This window comes from Hyperolius riggenbachi, chromosome 10, assembly GCF_040937935.1.
Source record: "Hyperolius riggenbachi isolate aHypRig1 chromosome 10, aHypRig1.pri, whole genome shotgun sequence".
In the NCBI taxonomy this organism is placed as follows: Eukaryota; Metazoa; Chordata; class Amphibia; order Anura; family Hyperoliidae; genus Hyperolius; species Hyperolius riggenbachi.
Genome location: NC_090655.1, coordinates 267,584,936 through 267,602,478, shown reverse-complemented (window position 1 = coordinate 267,602,478; position 17,543 = coordinate 267,584,936). Strand labels below are relative to the sequence as shown.

Sequence of the window (17,543 nt, the reverse complement as noted above, 5' to 3'; positions counted from 1 at the left end):
TCTCAAAGCCAGATTTCCAAAAATGATGTCCCGCTACACCAGTTGGCAGGGTAAAAAACTCCAAGTCTTTATTTAGAACATCAATTGACACACAGGAAACCGCTCACACGTGTCGGAGCTCTGCTTGGCTCCTTAATAGACATAGCTTGATTAATCATTAAATCATACTGAGCTGAGGGCAAATAAATGATGCGAACACCATCAAGATGAATGTATTAACACCACAATTATAGCAATAGCTGGAAGGGAGCACATTTCAATACCTGTAACAATGTCAGGAATTCCAATTAGTGATGTGCATTGTTATTATTTCAGCTAATATTTATAATAATTTTACTATGGATGAATAAGTAATGACATTGACAGGTCAGATTTATCATCATGTTTACATTTTCAGCCCAAGGTTATTTGTTTGCTTATTCAAGAAGGGTCTATCAGTTTTGTCATCATATCTAAAGGTTTGTTTATTGTAAGAAATGAAAGAGTTAACTTACACAGTGATATAATTACACATAAGGAACAAAGAAGGTTTGCTGGTAAAGCGGACCTGAACTCAGAACTTCCTCTCTGCTCTAAAATACATGCAACAGCATAATACCTTGAAAGAAAAACATTTCTTTGTTACAGCTGTTACAAATCCGAACATAAATCTGCGCTGTTTCTCTTTCCTGCTTTCATGGAAGCAGACATATTAACATCCTGTGCTTTCAAATGAGCTTATCTGCCTTACCTGAAAATGGCAGTCAGGTGACACAGGAAGAGATCAAATTACAACTTGTGATTAGACACAAATCAGGTGGAATTAGACAGGCTAAACTCTCTAAATACATACAGGGTGCATTTCTCTGTTTCTTATTTTGTCTTGTGCAAGAGTTCAGATTCATCTTAAGTAAGGTCCAGTTAGGAAGTGATTCAAAAGTTGTTTTTTTCCTTGAGTTCATTCATAAAGGTTGTATGGGGGAGTTATATTGCATAGACAAGTACATACATGTAATACATTGAAACAAGATTAAACAGTTTCTCTTTATAATACGTATTATACAAATTGATACATTTACATAGGATGGGTGAAAAAATTGAAATAATTAGGGACTAAGGTCTATTGTTACGTCTATCTAAAGAATTGAATTACAGGCAGCAGAGATTACATGTAATTATCAGAAAGAAGGTAGAATATAATTGTTAATATTTTAAGTTACATTTTTTAAACGATTAAAAAAAATGAATGAAAAGAATAGAAAAAAAAACTTTTATTACTGCAGCAAACAGGAAACATATTCTTGCATCCTGTAATTGTTTGGTATACAAAAACAGTATTTGCATCACAAATCAAATTGTTAAAACATTTAAAATTAAGAAATTCTCAGCAAGGTCGACTAAAGGGAGAAAGTGAATATCATAAGCCTTGGAAATATGTGAGTGATTGGCAATGTGAGTGCTATATAAATCCTGGCTAGGTCAAGTACCTATTCAGTAAGGAGTTCAAGGCAAGACTCCCTAACACTGCAGGGTGGCCTCATGAGCGCGTCCCAGTGGCTGCAGCTCTTGAGCGCTTTGAGTCCGACAGGAGAAAAGCGCTATATAAATGTTCGGATTATTATTATTATTATATAAACATTGGTTTATAGAAGTGAAAATGATTATAATAAATTATAATGACTTCTATAACAGGGGATGTAATATGTGTTGAGACTTTTGAAGTAAACAAATATTTGACAGATGTGACTGTTGGCAAGGGCCCCGCCAGTTGTAGAGTTACATTTTTGTCAATCTATTTGGTGTCAGTATCAAATCAATAACCAAACTATTGAGCAATCATATATAGTAACACATATAAAATGTTGAAAATATAATCAGAAATAAATATACAAAGTACTAGGTGGTATTGGGCAATACGCGTCTGTTGAGAATCAGAGGCATTGGAGTTTGCCCATCACCCCTATTCTTTAGATAAGTTCCACATTTTGAGGGTAAGGAGGAGTCACCCGAGCTGCTGCTATATCAAATTACAGAGTCCTAGATTGGTATATATGTGATATCTGGGAACAAGCGGTGCTGGAGGTCTGCATTGCTACACAGAAGTGGTACGGGGGTCCCCTCCCTACCCTATACATAGGGGGACTGTAGGAGGCCTGGCTGGGGGGATATTCAGCATGAAATGTAATGAATGAGGGGTGCATCTCTCTGCACATGCCCAGATCTCTGGTGACCAGCAGCCATTCTCTCTCCTCCACTGCTAATTCTCCCTATACCTTCCCACCGGGCTGACAGAATAATACAAATACCCACAATGCCTCTGGCTAAGCTAGCTTCCTGCTACACGGCAACAGCACCCATAAGAGCTGGGGTACAAACGCCATCTATAGGGCCACAAGTAGGGATCTATTTATTTAGAAAAGAGGGCTACATTTCTTATTTGGACTTTGTAAAGGATTGCAGAGATGCCGCCGCGCGGTCTGGCGGCGGGGCGGCTGTCTCCGCGTTCAGACCGGCGGTTTCCGCACAGCAGCATGTGTCTGGTGTATCTGAGCCTTCTAGTGCACACAGATGAAGAGCTGCGCGCGCTGGGAGGCAGGACCTTTATGCCAAGAGAAGAGGGATCAGCTGATCCCAGCGCAGATTGTCATTGGCTGAATAGCGCTGGGGAGTGCTGCACTATATATGGATCTCGCTGGTCAGTCTCGGGTTGTCTGCCGTTGCGAATACATAGGTGTTAGCACTCAGACCATAGTCAGATCCCACAGTGTGTTAGAACCAGGTGGACCTGGGAATTCACACTTATCCAGATTACGCTTGTGTTACTTTAGACCAGTTCCAGGGTGTTGAGACCACGGACCTCACACCCAAGCTTAGGGATACTGTGTCATTACTGTGTTATACTTTAGACCAGTTCCAGGGTGTTGAGACCACGGACCTCACACTCTAGACTAGGCCTCTGTTTGATATCTGTTATGACCTATTACTCTCTTGACCTCTCTCCTGCTTTCTGATTCGCTACCTTTGCATATCTGACTACCTGTTGCCAACCCTGCCTGTACCTGGTTACCGAATCAGCCTTCTGTCTCTGTACCTTATCTGCTCGTGTGTTGCTGACCTGGCCTGGCCGACCCTGCTGGCTGTCACTCACTCCTTGGGTGTTCAGTCTGTCTGTACTACCTGTGACACCACCATGTTAGGTGCCAGGTAGCTGCAGAGACTCCCTGCTCTTTAGAGGAGCCTCTCTGCAGCCCAGTCAGGGACTCTAGCCCTCAGGGGTCCTTTGACTGTAGTATAGTCTGATTCCCAGCAATACAAGGAATCATTTACTCTAAGGGTATCTCTAGCCCCTCACTAGGAGATACTCCTCATACAGCCAAGGGCCACCTGCTCCTCAGGTGGTCCTTGCTCATCGGTTATTGTGTCTCTCGCTCCACGGGAGACAATCTACTGTTGCACCAAAACACTTACACTTTATCAGGGGTCCAGAGGTTAGTTATACTTGTATTATTGGTGATTCTGCAGATCATCAATAATCAGGTATATATCTGTATTGTTGGTGATACTGCAGATCACCAATAATCAGATTCTCTCTGTGTGCTGACACCAATCGTTACAGACTTCAATTGCATTGCCTTTATTCACAGTTCCAACCCTCTGTAGAAACTCAGCCAATGATACATACAAAAAATAAAAGGTTCACATATTTTTTATGAATGTAAAAAAATTACAGAGAGGGAAATCTCCTTTCCTCAGTTCATTCTGGATAAATGGGATCTTCTAATATTCCCACATCTGCTGCTCACATTAGGTACATAACAATTGTATACAGAGCTTTCTTGGAGTCTCACCTTCTTGTTTTTAATTTAAGGGGGTTAATTTCTGACTCTGAAATGTACAAAGCAGCCATATCAGTGTGACATAAAATCTGGCTCAGTCAGCTCCCAACAAAAACAAATAATTCACTTTTCAGCACTCTTGTTATCAGGGGTGTTTTATAAGACATATAACAAGTTTTTTGGCTTCTATTTACTCTTCAGGAGAGCTGTGGCTGCATGCAGCTGCAGAACCTGCTTCATTAGCATAGATATTAACCCTGGTTTATTAACCCTTCCAATAAGAAATATTAAAAGTGGATACATGCAAGTTCTAACTAGGCTTATTATATGTGCCCATATTTATCTCACTATGGGCTTGATTCACAAAGTGGTGCTAACTGTTTGCACCTAAAACCTTACGCGCGCACTGCACAGAGCGCAGGACGCTCCGCGCGAAGTGCCCATTAAAGCCTATGGGACTTAGCGCGCAATCTGATTGAGAAAACCGGTGCTAATCTACTTAGCACCCTGGTTAGCGAGCCTAAAGACTTTAGAGGTGCTAAGTAGGTTAGCACCGCTTTGTGACTCAAGCCCTATGTCACCTCAGTTCAGGGACTTTAAAGCTCTATAAACCAATACACTGAGTAGCATGTAAGAAGCCTCTGTGTATACTGTGTAATAATGCTTCTTTGTGCAAAAAAAAAAAGTTTATCAGAACACTTTTGGCCAAGACATTTCCCACACTCAGCACCTGAAAATAGGGCTTTTCTCAGTGTGAGATCTCATGTGTGACGAGGTTTGATTTATGCTGAAAGCATTCCCCTTACTCAGCACATGAGTAGGGCTTCTCACCAGTGTGGGATTTTTCATGACTAACAAGCTGTTGTTTCTGTGCAAAGCATTTCCCACACTCAGCACATGTATAAGGCTTTTCACCAGTGTGAGATCTTTCATGTGAGATAAGATGTGATTTCTGTGCAAAACATTTCCCACACTCAGCACATGAATAAGGTTTTTCACCAGTGTGAGATCGCTCATGTATGACAAGCTGTGATTTATTTAGAAAACATTTCCCACACTCAGCACATGAATAGGGATTCTCACCAGTGTGGGATTTTTCATGACTAACAAGCTGTTGTTTCTGTGCAAAACATTTCCCACACTCAGCACATGTATAAGGCTTTTCACCAGTGTGGAATCTGTCATGTGAGATAAGGCTTGATTTCCGTGCAAAACATTTCCCACACTCAGCACACATATAAGGCTTTTCACCAGTGTGAATTCTTTCATGTGAGATAAGATTTGATTTCTGTGCAAAACATTTCCCACACTCAGCACATGAATAAGGTTTTTCACCAGTGTGAGATCGCTCATGTATGACAAGCAGTGATTTATTTAGAAAACATTTCCCACACTCAGCACATGAATAGGGATTCTCACCAGTGTGGGATCTTTCATGTAAGATAAGGCTTGATTTCAGTGCAAAACATTTCCCACACTCAGCACATGTATAAGGCTTTTCACCAGTGTGATGTCTTTCATGTGAGATAAGATTTAATTTCTGTGCAAAACATTTCCCACACTCAGCACATGTATAAGGCTTTTCACCAGTGTGAGATCGCTCATGTGTGACAAGCTGTGATTTCTTTAGAAAACATTTCCCACACTCAGAACACGCATAGGGCTTTCCACCTGTGTGGGATCTTTCATGACTAACAAGCTGTGATTTCTGTACAAAACATTTCCCACACTCAGCACATGAGTAAGGCTTTTCACCAGTGTGGGATCTTTCATGTAAGATAAGGCGTGATTTCAGTGCAAAACATTTCCCACACTCAGCACATGTATAAGGCTTTTCACCAGTGTGAGATCTTTCATGTGAAATAAGATGTGATTTCTCTGCAAAACATTTCCCACACTCAGCACATAAATAAGGTTTTTCACCAGTGTGAGATCTCTCATGTTGGACAAGATTTGATTTACACCCAAAACATTTCCCACATTCAGCACATGAGTAAGGCTTTGCACCACTGTGAGATCTCTCATGTTGGACAAGATTTGATTTACACCCAAAACATTTCCCACATTCAGCACATGAATAGGGCTTCTCAATAGTGTGAGATCTCTCATGTTTGACAAGGTTTGCGTTACTCGCAACACATTTCCCACACTCAGCACATCTATAGGGCTTCTCACCAGTGTGGGATCTTTTATGAGTGAGAAGATAAGATTTCTGTGCAAAACATTTTCCACATGCAACACATGAATAGGGCTTTTCACCAGTGTGGGATCTTTCATGAGTGATAAGGCTTGATTTCTGTGAAAAACATTTCCCACACTCAGCACATGTATAAGGTTTTTCACCAGTGTGAGATCGCTCATGTTTTACAAGGACTGATTTATACCGAAAACATTTCCCACACTCAGCACATGAATAGGGCTTCTCACCAGTGTGAGATCTCTCATGTCTTACAAGCTCTGATTTCCATACAAAACATTTCCCACACATGGAACAGGAATGAGACCCTCCAGCAGGGGGAGAGCTGTGCTGGGTATGAGGCCCCTCAGGGTTAGACAGGTGAGGGGAGTCTGGGGGGATATCTGGCGTAACCAGGATATCTCTAGGAGACTCTTGTCCAGTGACATCACCATCCGTTGTACAGTCTGTGGATACAGAGAGACGAGTCTCTGAGAGGTTCCTGATGCCGGGACTCCGCCCTGCAAATAGAGAAACATCATCACTTCCTGTTAGAGAATTTTCAGGGGAGGAGCAATTATCATTAGGGAGAGTCAGTGAGCTGCTGAGAATTCCAAGTTGAGGCAAAGTTTTTGCAGTTTGGAAATGGACCGAATGCAGCAGCTGCATAACTTTGCATATATTTTTTTTGTAACAGGTACATTTTTATTGTATTTTTGGTTTTTGCATACAAAATACAACATAACAAAACATTTCAACATACCATAACAAGAACATAACGGTAAGCCAATACATTCTTAGAAAAAAAAGAGGAGAAAGAAAGATAGTAGCTCCCCCATGTGAAGAGACACATGAAGGGGCGAAGAAAAAGAAGAAGAGAAGGAAGTATCATTATCAGTGCTACATGTTATACACGTCAGAATATATCCATCTTACACACAGTCTCAGCACTATGTATCATACTTCATGGATTATTGTCGTATATCGAATAGAGAATCTTCATTCATCCATTGTCACTGGTTATATAACTGAAATTATCAACTTGTGCAATATCAAGAGTCTCTGTGAATACTGATTATTCTAGATACCTTCCGATAGATCCCATCCCCCCACTGGAGCTTATCGAGCATATATCTCTTTTCATTGAAGAGTAAATCATTCTGTCAGAACTTATAAACACTCATTGAGCAGGCATGGGTGCTGTAAGTGTATTAGTACATGGCAATCTGAGATTATGTATAGTTTTTTGTAAAAGATTTCCTCAGGCAACATGTAACAAAGTTCATCACCTGGTATATATATATATGTAAATGTCTGTCAATACATTCCTACAATTCTTGTCGCACCATCCAGACCAAATACAGTCAAATTTATTGGGACAGCTCTAACCTTTATATATCATTTTACATAGTGGGAGGAAAGCGTAAATATCATTGCTTGTTTATGCTAACCTTACCTGCCTTTCGCAAATTTACCTAATCTTACCATTTTAGGTTCAAATTTGAAAGGAGCATAGAGACTCAGGCAGGCAGCACACTTGTCATGATTTGTCTGCATCACAAGTACCCGTGTATCTTACAGAACACCCCCCCCCCCCAGCTTACACCCTTCTAGAGGCTCAGGCAGGCAGCACACTTGTCATGATTTGTCTGCAGCACAAGTGGCCGTGCGTCTTACAGAACACCCCCAAGCTTACACCCCTCTAGAGACTCAGGCAGGGAGCACACTTGTCATGATTAGTCTGCAGCACAAGTGGCCGTGCGTCTTACAGAACACCCCCCCAGCTTACACCCTTCTAGAGACTCAGGCAGGGAGCACACTTGTCATGATTTGTCTGCAGCACAAGTGGCCGGGCGTCTTACAGAACACCCCCAGCTTACACCCTTCTAGAGACTCAGGCAGGGAGCACACTTGTCATGATTTGTCTGCAGCACAAGTGGCCGTGCATCTTACAGAACCCCCCCCCCCCCCAGCTTACACCCTTCTAGAGACTCAGGCAGGGAGCACACTTGTCATGATTTGTCTGCAGCACAAGTGGCCGTGCGTCTTACAGAACACCCCCCAGCTTACACCCTTCTAGAGACTCAGGGAGGGGCAACACTTGTCATGATTTGTCTGCAGCACAAGTGGCCGTGCATCTTACAGAACACCCCCCAGCTTACACCCTTCTAGAGACTCAGGCAGGGAGCACACTTGTCATGATTTGTCTGCAGCACAAGTGGCCGCGCATCTTACAGAACACCCCCCAGCTTACACCCTTCTAGAGACTCAGGCAGGGAGCACACTTGTCATGATTTGTCTGCAGCACAAGTGGCCGAGCGTCTTACAGAACACCCCCCAGCTTACACCCTTCTAGAGACTCAGGCAGGGAGCACACTTGTCATGATTTGTCTGCAGCATAAGTGGCCGTGCATCTTACAGAACATCCCCCCCCCGCCTTACACCCTTCTAGAGACTCAGGCAGGGAGCACACTTGTCATGATTTGTCTGCAGCACAAGTGGCCGTGCGTCTTACAGAACACCCCCCAGCTTACACCCTTCTAGAGACTCAGGCAGGGAGCACACTTGTCATGATTTGTCTGCAGCACAAGTGGCCGTGCGTCTTACAGAACACCCCCAGCTTACACACTTCTAGAGAATCAGGCAGGAAGCACACTTGTCATGATTTTGTGGGGTTTGCGGAGTTCTGTCATCGCATTTCCTGTGTTCATTTGTAATTTTGGGATACATTGGAATCAGGAATGTGCGCATTGTGCATAAAAAAGCAGATCCATAATCATGGGAAATATGCGAATGACTTGCAATTCCGGAGTGGGCCATTGCATATAATGGATAGTGCGGAAGTGCGTGTTCTGCTATGTGCAGCACAAGGCACATGATTCAGATAAGCGTGCTCCCTGCCTCAAGCTGGCTATCCTGCCTAATAAAGTGCCAGGTTTCTGTGTCTGTCTGCGTCCGTGGGGTCAGGCCTCAGAATCGCGCACACAGTCACTGCAAATTTGCCATGATTTTTGCTGCAATTTCTTAAAATCACCGACTCTGACACACTTACGATTCTGAGACTGCAGAGGAATAGAATAGAGATAAAGCCCCACCCACACATTAGATTAAAGTCAGCTGAGGTATCTGAAAATCTGGCGTGTGTACAGCTGCTCCAGACCAGCATTCATCCCCCAACCAGCGATCTGCCAGACTGACCAACTCAGCCTAGAGACAGCTGATACCTTTGTTGTGATCCCGCCCACCATGTGATGTCACATTGGTGCCGCTTCCTCAGCCCTATGCCCCCTGTGTTGCAACAGAACACGCTGTCAGCCTCTAGGCTGTCTTAATGCTCCCCATTGAGTGGCATCATTCTACCTTGTGTCCAGGTCGTAGGAGGGCACCAAGCACTGGGAGGGGGGTGGGGCAGAGGTGATGAGCTGAGGGGGGATATGGGGAGGGGGGGACACAGGAGTAGATTCTAGCACCCATTATTGTAACAGGTCTAATATAGGGGAAAAGGGGCCAGAGGACACCGAGAGCTGAGGAGGGATGTACAGAAAGGGGACAGGGGAGTGGATTCTATATTTATTTAGCTTTATAAGCAATTTGTATATCTAATGTTTATCACTCACCAATGCTCATCCTTGTAAAACTGTCTTCCTCCTTAGATGCTCTCATCGTGTCTCCCTCCTCCATAGACTGCGGATCACTCCTCACATTTGTCTCTTTTTCTTCCTCTTTACTTGTCCTCATCATGACACCCTCCTCCATAGACTGCGGATCACTCCTCACATTCGTCTCTTCTTCTTCATCTTTAATTGTCCGCATCATGTCACCCTCCTCCATAGACTGCTGATCACTCCTCACATTCGTCTCTTCTTCTTCCTCTTTCTTTATCCTCATCATGTCACCCTCCTCCACAGACTGCTGATCACTCCTCACATTCGTCTCTTCTTCTTCCTCTTTAATTGTCTGCATCATGTCACCCTCCTCCATAGACTGCTGATCACTCCTCACATTCGTCTCTTCTTCTTCCTCTTTAATTGTCCCCATCATGTCACCCTCCTCCATAGACTGCTGATCAATCCTCACATACGGCTCTTCTTCTTCCTCTTTACATGTCCTCATCATGTCTCCCTCCTCCATAGACTGCTGATCACTCCTCACATATGTCTCTTCTTCTTCCTCTTTAATTGTCCCCATCATGTCACCCTCCACCATAGACTGCTGATCACTCCTCACATTCGTCCCTTTTTCTTCCTCTTTACATGTCCTCATCATGTCTCCCTCCTCCATAGACTGCTGATCACTCCTCACATATGTCTCTTCTTCTTCCTCTTTAATTGTTCTCATCATGTCACCGCCCTCCATAGACTGCTGATCACTCCTCACGTAAGTCTCTTGTTTTTTGAGCTCACACATTAGTTCTGGAAAGAATAACAAATTATAGCAGTAATATATTAACAAGCTGGCTATCCTGCCTAATAAAGTGCACAGAAAAGCACATATTTTGCTAGGGGGTTATAATATCCCATAAGCTCTGGTGTCTGCACATTCAGTGCCACAGTCCTCTCTTCCAGTGTGCCTTGCTCTGCCCAATACATAACAAGTATGTGCACCCCAACCTCTGCTCTGCCCAATATATAACAAGTATGTCCACCCCGACCTCTGCTGTGCCCAATATATAACAAGTATGTCCACCCCGACCTCTGCTCTGCCCAATATATAACAAGTATGCCCACCCCAACCTCTGCTCTGCCCAATATATAACAAGTATGTCCATGCTGACCTCTGCTCTGCCCAATATATAACAAGTATGTCCACCCTGACCTCTGCTCTGCCCAATATATAACAAGTATGTCCACCCCGACCTCTGCTCTGCCCAATATATAACAAGTATGTCAACCCCGACCTCTGCTCTGCCCAATATATAACAAGTATGTCCACCCTGACCTCTGCTCTGCCCAATATATAACAAGTATGTCAACCCCGACCTCTGCTCTGCCCAATATATAACAAGTGTGTCTACCCCGACCTCTGCTCTGCCCAATATATAACAAGTATGTCAACCCCGACCTCTGCCCTGCCCAATATACAAGTATATCCACCCTGACCTCTGCTCTGCCCAATATATAACAAGAAGGTGCACCCCGACCTCTGCTCTGCCCAATATATAACAATTATGTCCACCCAGACCTCTGCTCTGCCCAATATATAACAAGTATGTCCAGCCCAACCTCTGCTCTGCTCAATATATAACAAGTATGTCCACCCCAACCTCTGCTCTGCCCAATATATAACAAGTATGTCCACCCCGACCTCTGCTCTGCTCAATATATAACAAGTATGTCCACCCCGACTTCTGCTCTGCCCAATATATAAGAAGTATGTCCACCCCGACCTCTGCTCTGCCCAATATATAACAAGTATGTCCACCCCGACCTCTGCTCTGCTCAATATATAACAAGTATGTATGTCCACCCTGACCTCTGCCCAATATATAACAAGTATGTCCACCCCGACCTCTGCCCTGCCCAATATATAACAAGTATGTTTGCCCCGACCTCTGCTCTGCCCAATATATAACAAGTATGTTCCCCCGACCTCTGCTCTGCCCAATATACAAGTATGTCTACGCCGACCTCTGCTCTGCCCAATATATAACAAGAATGTGCACCCCGACCTCTGCTCTGCCCAATATACAAGTATGTCTACCCCGACCTCTGCTCTGCCCAATATATAACAAGTATGTCCACCCCGACCTCTGCTCTACCCAATATATAACAAGTATGTCCACTCTGACCTCTGCTCTGCCCAATATATAACAAGTATGTCCACCCGACCTCTGCCCTGCCCAATATATAACAAGTATGTCCACCCTGACCTCTGCTCTGTCCAATATATAACAAGTATGTCCACCCCGACCTCTGCTCTGCCCAATATATAACAAGTATGTCCACCCCGAGCTCTGCTCTGACCAATATATAACAATTATATCCACCCCGTGCTCTGCTCTGCCCAATATATAACAAGTATGTCCACCCCGACCTCTGCTCTGCCCAATATATAACAAGTATGTCCACCCCGACCTCTGCTCTGCCCAATATATAACAAGTATGTTCACCCCGACCTCTGCTCTGCTCAATATATAACATGCTTGTCCACCTCGACCTCTGCTCTGCCCAATATATAACAAGTATGTCCACCCCGACCTCTGCTCTGCCCAATACATAACAAGTATGTCCACCCTGACCTCTGATTTCATGGCAAGCTTTACGTTAGAGGTAATGTTAAGTGCTTGAAGGTGGAGGCACGTGGATGTCCTCGTGAGGAGTGTGGTGGTGTTGAGGAATCCATGGACCACTTTCTACTTCATTGTCCTTTCAATGTTGAAGTGTATAAACAGGTGGGAGGAAGCCTAGGTATTCCCTTTCTGGAGCGTCTAAGTTACGCAGAGTGGGCGTATGGAGCATTCAGACACCACCAGGGTTTTGATTTATGCACCTTATACTTAGTCAGCTTAGTTGTTAGGCAGCACACATGGTTGGCACGGTGTCAGGTACCACTTAGGCATAAAACCATTCCTGTTCAGGTGGTGGTAGGCAATATTCTGGGTGAGGTATCTAGGATCCGGGACTTGGAAAGGCGTAGTTTGGGCAGAGGTGCCTGGGTCCTTGCGTGGCAGAACATCAGGCCTCCTTAGCCTATCTCCGTCTCTTATGGGTGAGCTTTCTGTTTCTTATCACCCTTTTTCAGTTTTTTGATTTATTTTTTCATACCTTTTTTGATGATTGGCCGCAGACATAATTAGTGGAGTTATCCCTCCAACTAACTTATGGGTGTCCTTGTTTGTCCTGTGTTGATTTTGATATTTGTGTCTTTGTTTACCCCTCCTGCATAAATGGCAGAATGAGTGGTTATTGTTGCTGGTGATTGTCACTTGTTGGGTGTAGGCGATGGATTCATGTTTCCTGTTGTCCTGTCTGGTTTTGAATGTAGATTGAATGAGTATTCTTCTGCTCAGGGATTTATAATCCTTTGTTTTGCTTGATACAAGTTTGTGATATGGCTAATTAATCACCTTGTGTACATAGTATTGTTGCTAATACATTATGTATAGGATATACAATGTATGTATCGATTATGTATGTTTTGCTTTTGTGATCCTTTTGATCACGAATATAATTATTATTTATTGTATTGTATATTTTGTATATATTTTTTCAATAAAAATCAATATATAACAAGAATGTGCACCCCGACCTCTGCTCTACCCAATATATAACAAGTATGTCCACTCTGACCTCTGCTCTGCCCAATATATAACAAGTATGTCCACCCGACCTCTGCCCTGCCCAATATATAACAAGTATGTCCACCCTGACCTCTGCTCTGTCCAATATATAACAAGAATGTGCACCCCGACCTCTGCTCTGTCCAATATATAACAAGTATGTCTACCCGACCTCTGCCCTGCCCAATATATAACAAGTATGTCCACCCTGACCTCTGCTCTGTCCAATATATAACAAGAATGTGCACCCCGACCTCTGCTCTGCCCAATATATAACAAGTATGTCCACTCCGACCTCTGCTCTGCCCAATATATAACAAGTATGTCCACCCGACCTCTGCCCTACCCAATATATAACAAGTATGTCCACCCCGTCCTCTGCTCTGCCTGATATATAACAAGTATGTCCACCCCGACCTCTGCTCTGCCCAATATATAACAAGTATGTCCACCCCGTCCTCTGCTCTGCCCGATATATAACAAGTATGTCCACCCGACCTCTGCCCTACCCAATATATAACAAGTATGTCCACCCCGTCCTCTGCTCTGCCCGATATATAACAAGTATGTCCACCACTACCTCTGCTCTGCCCGATATATAACAAGTATGCCCACCCCGGCCTCTGCTCTGCCCAATATATAAGAAGTATGACCACCCCGACCTCTGCTCCGCCCAATATATAACAAGTATGTCCACCCCGACCTCTGCTCTGTCCAATATATAACAAGAATGTGCACCCCGACCCCTGCTCTGCCCAATATATAACATGTATGTCTACCCGGACCTCTGCTCTGCCCAATATATAACAAGTATGTCCACCCGACCTCTGCCCTGCCCAATATATAACAAGTATGTCCACCCTGACCTCTGCTCTGCCCAATATATAACAAGTATGTCCACCCCAACCTCTGCTGTGCCCAATATATAACAAGTATATCCACCCCGACCTCTGCTCTGCCCAATATATAACAAGTATGTCCACCCCAACCTCTGCTGTGCCCAATATATAACAAGTATATCCATCCCGTCCTCTGCTCTGCCCAATATATAACAAGTATGTCTACCCCGACCTCTGTTCTGCCCAATATATAACAAGTATGACCACCCCGACCTCTGCTCTGCCCAATATATAACAAGTGTGTCCACCCCGAGCTCTGCTCTGCCCAATATATAACAAGTGTGTCCACCCCGAGCTCTGCTCTGCCCAATATATAACAAGTATGTATGCCCCGACCTCTGCTCTGCCCAATATATAACAAGTATGTCCACCACGACCTCTGCTCTGCCCAATATATAACAAGTATGACCACCCCGACCTCTGCTCTGCCCAATATATAACAAGTATGTCCACCCCGACCTCTGCTCTGCCCAATATATAACAAGTATGTCTACCCCGACCTCTGCTCTGCCCAATATATAACAAGTATGACCACCCCAACCTCTGCTCTGCCCAATATATAACAAGTATGTCCACCCCGACCTCTGCTCTGCCCAATATATAACAAGTATGTCCACCCCGACCTCTGCTCTGCCCAATATATAACAAGTATGTCCACCCCGACCTCTGCTCTGCCCAATATATAACAAGTATGTCCACCCCGACCTCTGCTCTGCCCAATATATAACAAGTATGACCACCCCAACCTCTGCTCTGCCCAATATATAACAAGTATGTCCACCCCGACCTCTGCTCTGCCCAATATATAACAAGTATGTCCACCCCGACCTCTGCTCTGCCCAATATATAACAAGTATGTCCACCACGACCTCTGCTCTGCCCAATATATAACAAGTATGTCCACCCCGACCTCTGCTCTGCCCAATATATAACAAGTATGTCCACCCCGACCTCTGCCCTGCACAATATATAATTATATCCACCCCGACCTCTGCTCTGCCCAATAAATAACAAGTGTGTCCACCCACCTCTGCTCTGCCCAATATATAACAAGTATGTCCACCCCGACCTCTGCCCTGCCCAATAAATAACAAGTGTGTCCACCCCGACCTCTGCTCTGCCCAATACATAACAAGTATGTCCACCCCGACTTCTGCTCTGCCCAATATATAAGAAGTATGTCCACCCCGAACTCTGCTCTGCTCAATATATAACAATTATGTCCACCCCAACCTCTGCTCTGTCCAATATATAACAAGAATGTGCACCCCAACCTCTGCTCTGCCCAATATATAACAATTATGTCCACCCCGACCTCTGCTCTGCTCAATATATAACAAGTATGTCCACCCCGACCTCTGCTCTGCCCAATATATAACAAGAATATCCACCCCGACCTCTGCTCTGCCCAATATATAACAAGTATGTCCACCCCGACCTCTGCCCTGCCCAATATATAACAAATATGTCCACCCTGACCTCTGCTCTGCCCAATATATAACAAGTATGTCCACCCCCAGCTCTGCTCTGCCCAATATATAACAAGTATGTCCACCCCGAGCTCTGCTCAGCCCAATATAAACAAGTATGTCCACCCCGACCTCTGCTCTGCCCAATATATAACAAGTATGCCCACCCTGACCTCTGCTCTGCCCAATATATAACAAGTATGTCCTCCCCGACCTCTGCCCTGCCCAACACATAACAAGTATGTCCACCCCGACCTCTGCTCTGCCCAATATATAACAACTATGTCCACCCCGACCTCTGCTCTGCCCAATATATAACAACTATGTCCACCCCGACCTCTGCTCTGCCCAATATATAACAACTATGTCCACCCCGACCTCTGCTCTGCCCAATATATAACAAGTATGCCCACCCCGACCTCTGCTCTGCCCAATATATAACAAGTATGTCCACCCCGACCTCTGCTCTGCCCAATATATAACAAGTATGTCCACCCCCAGCTCTGCTCTGCCCAATATATAACAAGTATGTCCACCCCGAGCTCTGCTCCGCCCAATATAAACAAGTATGTCCACCCCGACCTCTGCTCTGCCCAATATATAACAACTATGTCCACCCCGACCTCTGCTCTGCCCAATATATAACAAGTATGTCCTCCCCGACCTCTGCTCTGCCCAATATATGACAAGTATGTCCACCCCGACCTCTGCTCTGCCCAATATATAACAACTATGTCCACCCCGACCTCTGCTCTGCCCAATATATAACAAGTATGTCCACCCTGACCTCTGCTCTGCCTAATATATAACAACAATCACACAATTACCTCTTCCAGCCGAGTGTTTTCTCCATTTCCTACAACTTCTCTTCCTGCTGTGGTACATCACTTCCTGTGTGTACGATCGCCATCTAGTGTTAAATAAACTAACTGCAGTTTCTGTTTATTTATTTATTGCATTTATAAAGCGCCAAAATATTACACAGCACTGGACATTAGTTAAGGTTTCAGACAATAATTAGGGTCGACATAAAGTAATAGGCATAGCCCCCAACCGTCCCGGATTGGTCGGAATTCTCCCGATTTGGGGGGGGCCCTCCCGCTGTCCCGGGCCCCCCCTCTTGAATCCCGGCCAGCTGGGCAGAAATGAGGTGTAAAACTGATCGAGGCTCCAGCCGCGGGAGCTTCACTACTTCCTCCCTCCCTCTCTCTGAATACCCCCCTATGTATGTCTGTGTCCCCCCTCCCTGTAGGCAGAGTGAGCGCAGCGGAGCGGGCAGTCGGGTCCCCTTACCGCTGATGCACGCGCACTGTCTCTGGCATCGGACCTCCATGTGCTTCCTGTTTACTATGACGTCACAGGAAGCACATGGAGGTCCGATGCCAGAGACAGTGCGCGTGCATCAGCGGTAAGAGGACCCGACTGCCCGCTCCGCTGCGCTCACTCTGCCTACAGGGAGGGGGGACACAGACATACATAGGGGGGTATTCAGAGAGAGGGAGGGAGGGAGGAAGCAGTGAAGCTCCCGCGGCATCCCTCATTACCGCGGCTGGAGCCTCGATCAGTTTTACACCTCATTTCTGCCCAGCCAACCTTCCCCCCCCCCCCCAACCTAAAGTGGCACCCTCCTCCGCACCCACGGGCATTCCCCCCTACCACCATCCTCCCCAGGTGTCAGTGCACCTTGGCCCCTGCCCCCTTCCCAGGCACCGTGTCCCAGGCACCCAGTCCCTGTCCCCTGTCCCTGCACCCAGGCACCTGCACCTGGCACCCTGTACCCTTACCCAGGCACCCAGTCCCTGTCCCTTCACCAGGCACCCTGCACCCATCCCCAGGCACCCTGTACCCTTTCCCAGGCACCCTGCACCCATCCCCAGGCACCCTGCCCCCTGCACCCTTTCCCAG

At 45.3% G+C, this 17,543-nt stretch overlaps 1 pseudogene; it reads right to left on the bottom strand.

The window, feature by feature from the left end:
- Window positions 1-16,514, bottom strand: part of LOC137537176 (uncharacterized) — an 84,879-nt pseudogene extending 68,365 nt beyond the window's left edge.
- Window positions 16,515-17,543: the final 1,029 nt, after the last annotated feature.